Genomic DNA, 12,002 nt, shown 5'->3' on the forward strand with positions numbered 1-12,002 from the left:
ACTTCAGATTATAAGCAGCCACACTATTTATTGTAAAAGCATCCACGCGCGTCATAGATCCTTCCTGTGTTTACGGACATGACGTGAGCACGTAAGAACAAATGAGGTCGGCTTGACATTTCCCGCCAAATCCAACCCGACAGCCTAGTGTGTTATTTGTTTAATTATTTAATTAATTGTACAAACAGAAAAGCAGAAAACAGAAAAAGGACATTATGCATTAATATTACAGACATTTCCATTAACCCTAAATCCCAACACAATGAAAATTCCTATTAATACAGTACAGTGCCCCCCCTTTTTTTTTTTTTTTTTTTTTTTTTACAGAGATTGTCCATTCATTTTACAGACATTTCCATTAACCCTAAATCACAACACAATGAAAATTCCTTCATATTAATACAGTACAGTGCCCCGGTTTTTTTTTTTTACAGATATTTGTAGTGTAGGGAGACCGGGTGTGGTCCTAACATGGGGAGAGTTGTAACAACACCAATTCCACCAATCAGGGTTAAGCTAGGAGTCCTATGATAGAATTTCTTGTGACTGTAGTGAAATATCTTGGAGCAGCAGTGCTTATGAGAATCTTCGTATTTTCGTTGAAATCAGTAAGGACAGATGAAAAAAGTTAATAAAACAAACAATTCAGAGAACAATGTGAGGTAATATCTAAAATGTGAAGAAAAAAGAGCTGCCATGATGTGGTTACTGAGGACCTATAACTAAAAAGGTGTAACATAGACCTCTAGTGGCCATAAAACACAGGCATGCATTATGACAGAAGCACAGGTGCAATATAATAATCAAAGTTTCTCATCAAGTGGATGATAAATAACAATTTGACTGCATTCATACTACTACATTCATACTGTACAACTCAAAGCACTTTACAATGTACACATGTCAACTGCAAATGTATGTGGAGCATTCGGTCATATAATCACAAAGGTTCTGCCTTAATTTAGAATAAATCTATAGATTGTGTAACCACTACAAATGGACAGGGACAATCTTACCAATGTAGGTGCCAAACCTGAGCTACTAATTGCAAAAAGTTCTATTACACCCTCATGGTGTCAGATTCATCTTTTTGCTGTTTTTCTATATAGAAGAGTTGTTTTTTGCTTCTACTGTATGAACCTTTCCTGTTTGCACGTACTTGGTTATCCAAAAGCTAAACTCACCATAAAGTTACAAATCCTGAATCACATTAAGCTGAGAAACTGCAGCTTGAGAAACTCCATGCCTTTGGATACAAGCCAGTTCCGCTTCTTGGAAAGGAGACCAAAAAGAAAGAAAACAAGTGTGAAATATTAACCCCCTCACTGCACACTCTCCACCTATGCCCAGAACTACCTTTAGAAGATAGGTTCATTTTATGAATACAACTTGTGTTGAGAATGCAAAAGATTTTTAGCAATGTTTAAATCTTAAAGGGATGGCTCACACCTAAAATTTAAATTCAGTCATCAACCCCTAAACTCCTTGACAGTAGAAACTTGGGAGAGGTTTTCAATTCATAACCAACACAGAGTTTGTTAGCACAATACTAGGTTTTTTCAAACAATTGAAGTATTTCAATATTTATCGAGCCTTAGATACAGCCAAACAGCACTCCCTCAAACCATTTTTTAAGATTTGGCAAACTACTACTTGTAAGACAACTGACTCCAAAACCTTTTCTACCTGTTGCACAAAACAATTGCGCAACAATTGGGAATGAGGAAGCATTTATTTTTATAGCAAGCTACTGTGATTATGTGATGCCAACACACTGCGTTCTATTAAAATGGCAAGCTCTAAAGTATATTATGCCTAGGAGCTGAGTCCTTGATAACTGAAATGTAGTTTTAGGGTGAACCATCCCTTAAACAATTCCCTTAATCGATCCCCAAAAGAGAGCAAGCTTTTGAGAGTGATGGGAAGAGCACAACACATGTATGTCAAATTCCAGCTTACCACATTTGCAGTTTGGCACCCACAAACCCAAAAAATTGGACTATATGAATCAAACAGATTAACACTTAAAACGGGTGCAGTTCAAGCTCATGGTTAACCTCTATGTTTTAAGTAACACTTGTTTAACTTGCACAGGTTGGAACCAGGATTCCAGTGGCAATGATGATCAGCTGATTATGATGCACCTCACACCCTGTGACCCATTGGAGAACACAAGCAACCGGGAGGAGGTGAGGACCACACAGTTGGAGGAGACAAGGAACATGCTGGTGGAGCAGGCGAGCACTACAGAAGGACAAGGTAATTAGGACATTTAAAGTGTTACAGTTTATATTTGTAAAGGCTTGAAGTGTTTGAACCATGGGTTACCTTAACATTACTCGACTTCCGGTGTTATTTTGTCCTATAGAGCTTTATTCAGGAAAGGGCTGCATGATATATCTTTTCAGCATCAACACTGCAATGTGCGCATGTGAAATAGTCAAATTGCAGGACACGATGTCAAGTAGGGGAAATTATCTCAAACACGTCATGCTATAACTTTTTTGTTGCTTGATACTAAAGTAAAACTTACATGGTTCTCATTTTTCATGGAAAATCTACAAGTCCATCTGATATTACATAATTAGATGATATATCTATCTGTACTAGGGTTGTTGGAATGAATTTTGTGAGTCTATCATAAATTGAAAAGTAAAAAATACTACTAATGCTGAAATTACTATTCCTGTGTTTTTTTTCGTACACTTATATGTCAGGGGCATTGTTGTTTTGCTGTTAAAGCTAGGGTTCGCAACGTTGGTTCAAGGACTCTCCTATAAGGCCTTGAACCAAAGCAACTCCCCAAAACACAAAAACGGCCTCTGTTTGACTACTGATGGAGCCAAGCGCAGCGCTGTCATCACTAACCGTATCAAACTCCTACTTCATGTCTCATTCACATGTATGAAAACACTGAACATTATCATCAACAAATTCCGCCCGATACAAAATAATCCAGATAATTACCTGTCCAACAGAAATACAGCAACTATGGTGTCTCTTCAGCTCTCTAACGTTAGTTCAGTGCTGGTTCAGCGGCATAAGTCAGTGGTGTGTCGGATTTGTATGGACTCACTTGTATTCTACCGGTGTTGTGCCCAATTCTGACCCCCGCCAGATTATTACCCCCTAGTAATGGTAGGTTTAGGGTTAGCTGTGGGGGAGGGGTTATGATTAGGGGCGGGGTTAGGATTAGGCAAACAGGCAGCGATTTCAATGAGGGGGGTAATAATTTGCCAGGGGGTCGAAAATGGGCACAACACGGCACACAGTGTTTTCTAATTGTCGCTGCCAATGCTATGGAACAGAGCATTGCTTCTATATTATTTTTCCTATATTTTGCTAATGGCAATTTTATGATTTGTTTGTATACGTCAGACACTTCCCCCCCGCCCCCGCCATTTTTATCACAGAAAAAGGCAGAAAATATTTTTATAGTTACTTTCTATACTAAAATAAATGCTATGTCAGTAGCACTGCATTATTAATATACTTTATTTATTACATGGAGATGATGACTTGAGATACCATATATTGTCGCAGTTGTGCATGTATTGTCTTTCAGTCTTTCATTGTCTCATCAGCCACAACGTTTCTGCTTTTATCCAGCATAGCTTCAGCGATCAATACTTCCAGTTCTGCAGTTAGACCTCACTCATTCTCGTGCGCTCCGCGCCTCAGTTAAAGGTTTGGATCAGAATAATCAGTGCGAGAGACTCGAGAACGGAGGAGCAGAGAGGCAAAACTACTGACCTGTTCAAGACTTCAAGTGCAGGTCAGTTTCATCTCTAAATAGGCTACTATAGTTTTGTATTTGTTTACTTAGCTAAGCAGGGCCAGGTTTGCTTCATTGAACATAACATTCCTGCAGGTATCGCTTTTATAATGTGGGAAATTCCCGGAAACATTTCTGCCCTATAGCATGTACAGTAGATTGAATCCAAACAGATTAAAAGAGCAGTTCAGTCATTTTAAAACGTTCTGTTTCACAAACAGTGTGAGTGATTCAGCAATACAGCGTCCTCTCTCTCTCTCTCTCTCTCTCAAAATGCACAAATGGCCTCACATCCATAGTAAAACTATGGTTACTATACTTTTACTATAATAAAACCATACTTAATTTTATAAGGGAAAAATATGACTCATGATAATGCAATAACATGTTCAATATTCGAATTTTTCTATAAATATATTGTCATGGTGTATTTATTGTTGTACTAATTTTGACATTTAGGCAATTCAGAAAATATAGTTATTTTGCACGGCCCCAGCCTAAGGATTTTAACCTTTTTTATGTGATGGCCATACAAAAAATAGTGTTGTCCATGGTTTCAGAATTTGTTGTGGGTGTATGGGACGGCCTGGATGAGTGAAATTTTGTCCCAGTCCGGCCTTGTTCTATGGCGGTTTTTCAGCCTGGATACATTCATTAGCTAACAAAATTTAAAATGTAAGTTCTTTTGTATTAGGTATTTATATGAGGTCCCGTTACCCGCGTGCCACTAAAGCAGGTAGTAGTAATGGCTACCTTTTACTTAAGTACATGTCAGAGCCCATATTTCTTTACTTTAACTTGAGTAAAAAAGTGTAGTCAGTACTTTTACCAGAGTATTTTTTAAACATGAGTAGGCTATCTGTATTTCTACTTGAGTGAAGGATGTGTGTATGACATTATTGCGGGGCAAATTAATTGTAATTTAATAATAAAAATAACCTAATAGGCTAATAATAATAGTCATAATAATAAGAATGTAACAGGCGTAATTAATTGGAAATGTCAAATCCTCTTAATATTGCCAATGTTTGATGCTTTTGACAGTAGGCTATCTCTGGCTATAGTCGACACATGATACGGCGTAAACGGCACGGGGAGGTTATCGGGGAGGTTATGTTGGCAGATAACGATCTTGTTAGACTGATTTTGAAACCACACACTGCCGCACAGAAATCCCCTGTTTTCCCAAACCATGTGACCCTGAGGTGGTCGGACATAATGAAAGCAAAAGTAGAGTGACTCAGGTATTTGGGACAAACTTGGGGGATTTCTCATGCATGTCGGCTATAAAAGCATCTATGGCTTCTTCCGTTCCATCAGACCATTAACAGACCTGAAAAAAAGCATCTAACATTTCGACAGGCTTAGGCAACTACAGGTACAGTACTTTGATCGTTTTGCCAAGAGCAGTTAAGTTAAAGTGCAGCTTTAAACAGAAATGATTGTATATATTTGTTATATAAGCTATCTTGCTGTTGTAGCTTTGAGAGTTTTAATCTGCAACCCTCATATTTGATAACGCAATGCAGCAGCTGTCTACAAACTTAAAAAGTAGCTACAAAACGAAGATAATTAATAGTTCGTTATGCTTCAATTGTTAATCTGTCCTCAGCCTAAGCAAAAACTCCACTCTTCACTGCAATGGTAATTTTCACCAATAAGCACAAACCAGTAGAATATAGACTAATATGCATGGTTCATTTTACCTCATCTAACGTTAGTGTACAGTAGGGATGGGAAGATTCCCCAATTCGCATCAGTGCATCGGCATAAAAAGTTAACGATGCGATGCATCGGTTTAAAAAGTGTGCATCGGCTACAAGTTGGCATTTATATCGCGATACATCGCTTCTAACATATTTGCATCGGTAAAAACCGATTTATTAATATATAATTACTAGTGGATGCGCTATACTTTTATTGTTTAGAAAGTGACCAATAATCTGTGACCAATATTTTATATGTAGATTGATTTCTCCTCTCTAAACTGTTTCTCAAGCGCGTTCTCTCATCACGCTGCTTCTTGAATAGGAGGAATCACAACACCACGGAGACCAGAGGAAAACCACATGTCACAGGTATATTTTTCATCTGTAAATGTCAGAAAGTCACACAAACATATCCATATTGCTGTCAGGAGTGGGCAAGGCTTACGCGAGTGAACAAGCACTGCTAAACAGACGGAGCGCAATAGAATAGTAGCGCAATAATTCTGAGAAAATACACATTTTGCTAAAATATTTGTTGTTGGACATTAAATGTGTCTTCTGTAGAATTTTAAACCCGTATACAAGTGTATTTTTATGATAGCAGTAACTGTAAAGGGACTATGGTAAATCAAATATAAGCTAGTACAGTACTAATTACAAAGCTCAAATGAGTTAATGTGTGTTTCTTATAGCAATTAAAAGATAGTAATTTTCTTTATTATTTATTTTCATTTTTAATTCAGTGATTTTAACTTTTAATTTAGTTATTTTAATGCTTTAAAGAGCAATAATGTTCTAATGTTCTGCTATATGTTCTGCAAACTTTAAAAGGTACAGCTGTCATAAAACCAGTGAGAAAGGCTACATGGCTAGAAACTGTAAAAAAAAAAAGTCAAACAATGGTATGTGAGAGAGTGGTAATATCGTTATGTTCCTATTGGTCAGTGTTAGAGGAACTCAGCTTGTCTGACAGTTAGCCTGCTTTAGACCAGGTTAGTTCCATTTCGATACTTCACTCGTACTGCGTCTTGCTTAAGACGTATATGGGAAAAAGCCTTTTTTCTCCTGAACTGAAGCCTATTTCATTCACGGAGGCCGCCATCCGGCGATTCTAAAAGAGCTTATTTATAGCAGGTAAGCCCTAAAAGAGCAAATTGTTGCGACGTTGTTGCAAATGTCGCTCTGCGAGTGTGGCTCGTGCAGGGAAACTTGCACGATGCAGAAGAGCAATGAGTATGTCATCTGTCTGGGCAGACCCCACGCAGAGACTGCTCTCTCACTGAGACGGAATGCTCACTCGAGCATGAGTCTCGCTCTTCTCCACTCGTGGACCGCCTTCACTGGAGGCAGCCCCGCTCTCCCGTTTCTCCTCTCTCAGCGAGCCTCGGAGAGAGAAACAGCGGAGTCAGGGAACTAAGCAACCGGGTCTGAGCGTCCAACTGAAGAGGACAGAGAGCTATCTCTGCTCTCCCCCGTCAGGATGTTGAGAATCTATATTGAGCATTCCGCTCCCTATAGGCGATCGGAACAACTCTTTGTCAGCTTCGGTAACCGCACCAAGGGGTTTCCGGTTACGAAGCAAAGACTCTCTAGATGGATAGTAGATGCCATCGCGCTAGCATACTCTTCCTTGGGCCTCCAATGCCCCATTGGAGTACGGGCCCACTCGACTAGAGGCATCGCATCGCCTCGTCATGGGCATCGTCCAGTGGTGTGTCCATTGCGGATATTTGTGAGGCGGCCGGCTGGGCCTCACCGTCCACATTTGCGAGGTTTTATAACCTGGAATTCCCGGCCTTACGGCCCCAGTGCAGGTCGTACCAGTGGGCCCTGTTTGAAATTGTTTGATTTGAATGTTCGTTCTATTTATTCATTTGTGCTATTTACACAAGCTTTTTTCAAGTTGTCCAGGTACAGAAACCGAATAATCAAATGTAAGATAGCACTGCATAGTCTTCACAGTAAAAATTAAATATACAGTCAAAACAAAATGTATTCAGACACCTTCAACATTTCTCACATTATCACAGTTTATTTGCTATAGTTTAGAAAATGGTAATACAATATGACAAGAACTCAGTTAAACCATGTCAGAACAAATTAATCTTTATAATGTCAGATAACTTCGATAGAAAGGTATGTAATGGATTACAATCAACCAAAATTCAAACAACTGTTAGTATGAGACTATTTACACAACTATCAATACTTTGTTGACCAATTACCAAGCAATGCTTAATTTATGCTTAATAGTCTATGGTGTAAAAAGGTCACATTAGCAATTCAAGAAAAAAACACTTAAGCAAAACATGGTCAGGTCAAAGTGTCTGAATAATTTTTTGTCCAAAATGTTTTATCAATTTTACTGATAGTCCACTGTATGAAGACTTTTTGGGTATAATATGTCTCAGTTTACTTTATTTAGCTATACTCACTTACATAATTGAACTATAGTGTCCTGAACCCACTATATAAAAATATCGAAAATGATATCTGTTGTCTGAATAATTTTTGGTTTGACTGGATTAATTCTTGTTAAAACTATAAAGTAATTCAGTCAAGAGCAGTGAGTGATTTTCTTTCTTTCATTTTCTTGGATTAACATTAAGGACACCGACAGCAGCTAGTAAATTAGGCGCGGTCACTTTAAGAGACATTGGGCCTCATTCATGAAACTTGCGTAAATATATGAGTCAATTCTGAGTAATTTGCGCGCAAAACAGACCTTCCCAGCAACTCTCTTCCGGATTCACAAACTCTTCGTAAATGTCCGATTTGATAGTTAAACATGTGTATGTTAATGAATTCCAATCATTCGTAATATGGCGTTTGCGCACACTCATTCACAATTAGCATAATCCTCGCCTATAAAAGACAGCTACGCAAATTGCGTGTCCAGGAACGCAGTGGAATATTCTGGTCTACTTTCTCAGGTTTGGCTCCAGTATATTGCATAAATGCAAAAAAGACTATGCCATATGCCTAACAATAGATATTCAATAATGTCTGTGACCACCAAATATTTTTTAGCCATCTGAAAAAATGTCAGGCGCTCTTCTTAAAACGACCAGCTGGTGGCGCTTGAGAGCGCTTTGGTGGCACAGCGGTTTTCCAGCTGAGACGCTTTTAGTTGCTATGGTATGGAATATTAACGGCGGCAACGTATTAGCCTACTAGTATCTCATTTTTAAGAATTTTACAAAATCTAAAAAAGCAGTAACCAGTAATATTGACGTCGTTGTACAAGTAGGATGGTTAGGTATTTGTCCCGACTCCCGCCAACTCCTCTATTTACGACTGAGTAAATAGTGACAGTGACGAATGCTGCGTTTTACAATTATCAACTCAGCTGCAAAAAAAAATAAAATAATAATATTTAATAAATAAAAAATAAAAAAATAAAAATTCAAAAAGAGGGCAAGGCAAGTTAACTTGTAATTATTATGGCAGTGCATCAAAATTCAGTGTCATCAGTTTGCCAAAAAGAACACAGAACGTTTTACGCACCATTTACACATGGTAGGGAGCAGGTGTACATTTCTTTCGTATCAACTAACATTTTGAAAATACAAACATTTTCATGAATTCGAAAGTTTACGTCAAAACGACTTTACGAACGATTTACACAAAAATTCGGAACAAAACTCTGAAGGGCTCCGGCCCTCCAGGAATTGAGTTTGACACCCCTGCTATAGATTTTGTGACATTACCTCATACCTGTCAACCTTCCCGTTTTTCCCGGGATTCTCCCGTGTTTTACCATTCTATCCCGCTATCATCTCGTTTAAATATTTTCCCATATTTATCCCGTATTTTTAATCTTTCTCTGTGTATTTTATATGTTTGCTAAATTCGCCGATTAAGTTGAAATATTTGAACACAAAGCTTCCGTGAACACAGCAGTTGCGAGCAAGCAGCATGTTCAAACTAGACGGACATTTAGGGATACGGTGCAGTCAAACCACTTATTACACATTTCACCACATAAATAAACAAGGTGATAAAATATATTGATTTAAGACTAAAATGTTTTAAAATCTTACCAGTTTGTTAGTTATCTTATAATCCATTACTGAGTACAAAACAATCGTGGCTAATGAAAGTTTATCATTTGCACCAGGCATGTGCAGCGGGGGGCGGTGGATGCTTGAGCACCTGCCCCTTTCCCCTTGATGCCCAAAGTACCCTGTAACAAAGTTCGTAGATCGGAAAGAAGGTGGCGGGAACCGCCGAACATTTATATACTTTAATAATAAAACAAACAAATACAAAATGAAAGTAAAGCGGCAGCCCCTCACGGACGACTGCCACACACAAAACACAAAATAAAGTCCAGGCCTGGTCCTCTCTCGTCTAGCACTGTCGTCACTCCTCCTTTTATCTTTCTGGAGCTCCTCCATGGGATTCAAGACCGGTGAGTGGTGCAGGTGTCGCTCATTATCATTTACTCCACCGGCCTCGCTCCGCTCCCATGGCTCTCAGCCCCGCCCCACTCGTCACATGCCCTTTTGTCAAGGCCATTTTTGTAATTAAAAACTATTTTGTGAAGGCCTGCCAAATCTAACTATTAGTAAAATTATTGAATAATAATTTAGCTGTAAATCCACATGATGACCTTTTACCTGACGATCTCATCCGGGATGATCCCTCATGTTCAGACACCTTCACTAATTTAGCGCACTACCAGATGCCTTCAACAGAGATTGTCATACTATTGGGAGATGAGAGGGTCTGTATTACATTACATTACATTTACATCTAGACATTTAGCAGACGGTCTTATCCAAAGTGACTTACACATGAGGACAATGGAAGCAATCATATAATAAACAAAAATAAAACAGATTGAATAGAAAAAGAATAGAGCAAGCTAGTGTTAGAGGCCTTTTTTGCTTTTGTTAATTGTATAATAAATAAAATGAAAACAAATAGATAGAATACAAAAAGATTAGAGAAGCAAGTGTAATTTTTTTTTAAAGAAAACACCCAGTTAGTAAATAAATAGAAGTCTAAAAGGGGCAATTATTATAATTTTTTTATAAAGAATAGAATTAGAATAGAGAGTATTACTATTGTAGAAAGTGTAACGGTCAACTTGGATCACATGTGCCTTAATAACCAATCACATTACAGCCTTGACGTCATTTAATTTTTAGTCAGAGTTGTGTGACACTCAATCGCTGTTTATGGATACCATAGGAATGAATGAGAAGCGCCGTAAGCTGTATCCCACCTGTCGCAAAAAGACAGTGACTTCTCTTATTAAACGGCATTTTTTTTGGAGTGTAAACTCTAAAACTATTTCAATCTAAAAGTAAAGTTTATTGTAAAATATGTTGAAGATTAACTGATAGGCTGTCGATTCATTAAATGATAAGCTGTTTATTCAGCGTAGTGAAGCCTCTCCTCCATTGACATCAATTTAAAAAAACGGCCTCTGGTCTCTTTTCCCAAGTACTGGCAAAGCGGAAGCGTTAGCATTAGCCGTTATGCTTTTTTTGGATAAAGGTTTCAGGCTTGCCTTCTAGTAGCTTTGAATAACTGCCGGTAAGTGGAGTTCTCAGCAGAGCAGTGTGCTTGTATACTCATATTATTAAATTATTATTATTTTACAAGAACGACGTGAAGAGAGCATGTACAGCTGTTGTTTATATTGCTGTGCGTAGCCTGTGGAAGTAACGTTAGCTGCAGCAAGGGGTTGTATTTTTGTTCAATATTTTCCTAATGACAATTTTATGATTGGTTTATAAAGACTACCACGAACACCTTTTCCCCATTTTTATCACAGAATAAGGCAGAAAATATATATTATAGTTTCTATGCTAAATGATATGTCAGTCAGTACTGCATTTTTCAGATAGTTTATTTATTGATTACCTGGAGATAACTTGAAAAACACATATTTTCGCAGTTGTGTGTTTATTGTCTTCATGTTTCATCATTCAAAACATTTCTATCTTCTTTTTATTCAGTTACAGCAATAGCTGGATGTTTTTGTCCATATTAGCGATTTCCTGAAATGTCATGAGTTCTATTACTTCTGTGATGCATATGTGGGGTTTCTGCGCGAATGCGTACATGTGTTTAGCACTCAATAATGCACACTCAGTCATGTTTTGGGCATGAATAGGAAAAATAATACTTCTCTCAAAAGAAATTTGTGAGTTATATTTGCTCAAGAATGTTTTGAGATCATTCAACATTCTGAGTTTGTTTAATACTCTGTTTTGAGTATGAATGCTCAAAACTGTTAATCCACTTTTTTGTTCTACATTTTTTTAATGTTTTATTTTCATGTTCAATATTATTTTAAATAGGACAAGGAAAAGAAAGAGTTAGATATGTAATAAACTGCATTTCTAAATCAGTAAAACTGCAAATATTGTCTTAAATTCTTATGATGCAAACTGTAATTTGTGGCCCTTCACATTTTACAGGTGCATCTCAATAAATTAGAATGTCGTGGAAAAGTTCATTTATTTCAGTAATTCAACTCAAATTGTGAAACTCGTGTATTA

General features: G+C 37.7%; 1 protein-coding gene across 1 annotated transcript in view; it reads left to right on the forward strand.

Annotated features, from left to right (window-relative positions):
- The first annotated feature begins 5,094 nt into the window (after window positions 1-5,094).
- LOC107655690 (uncharacterized) overlaps window positions 5,095-12,002 on the forward strand; it is a 23,338-nt gene continuing 16,430 nt past the window's right edge. The window contains exon 1 of the mRNA XM_016443265.1: window positions 5,095-5,153. The gene's annotated coding sequence lies outside the window, so the exon portion shown is untranslated. The remainder of the gene's footprint in view (window positions 5,154-12,002) is intronic.

This window comes from Sinocyclocheilus anshuiensis, unplaced genomic scaffold (genome assembly GCF_001515605.1).
Source record: "Sinocyclocheilus anshuiensis isolate Anshui unplaced genomic scaffold, SAMN03320099.WGS_v1.1 scaffold631, whole genome shotgun sequence".
Lineage (NCBI taxonomy): Eukaryota > Metazoa > Chordata > Actinopteri > Cypriniformes > Cyprinidae > Sinocyclocheilus > Sinocyclocheilus anshuiensis.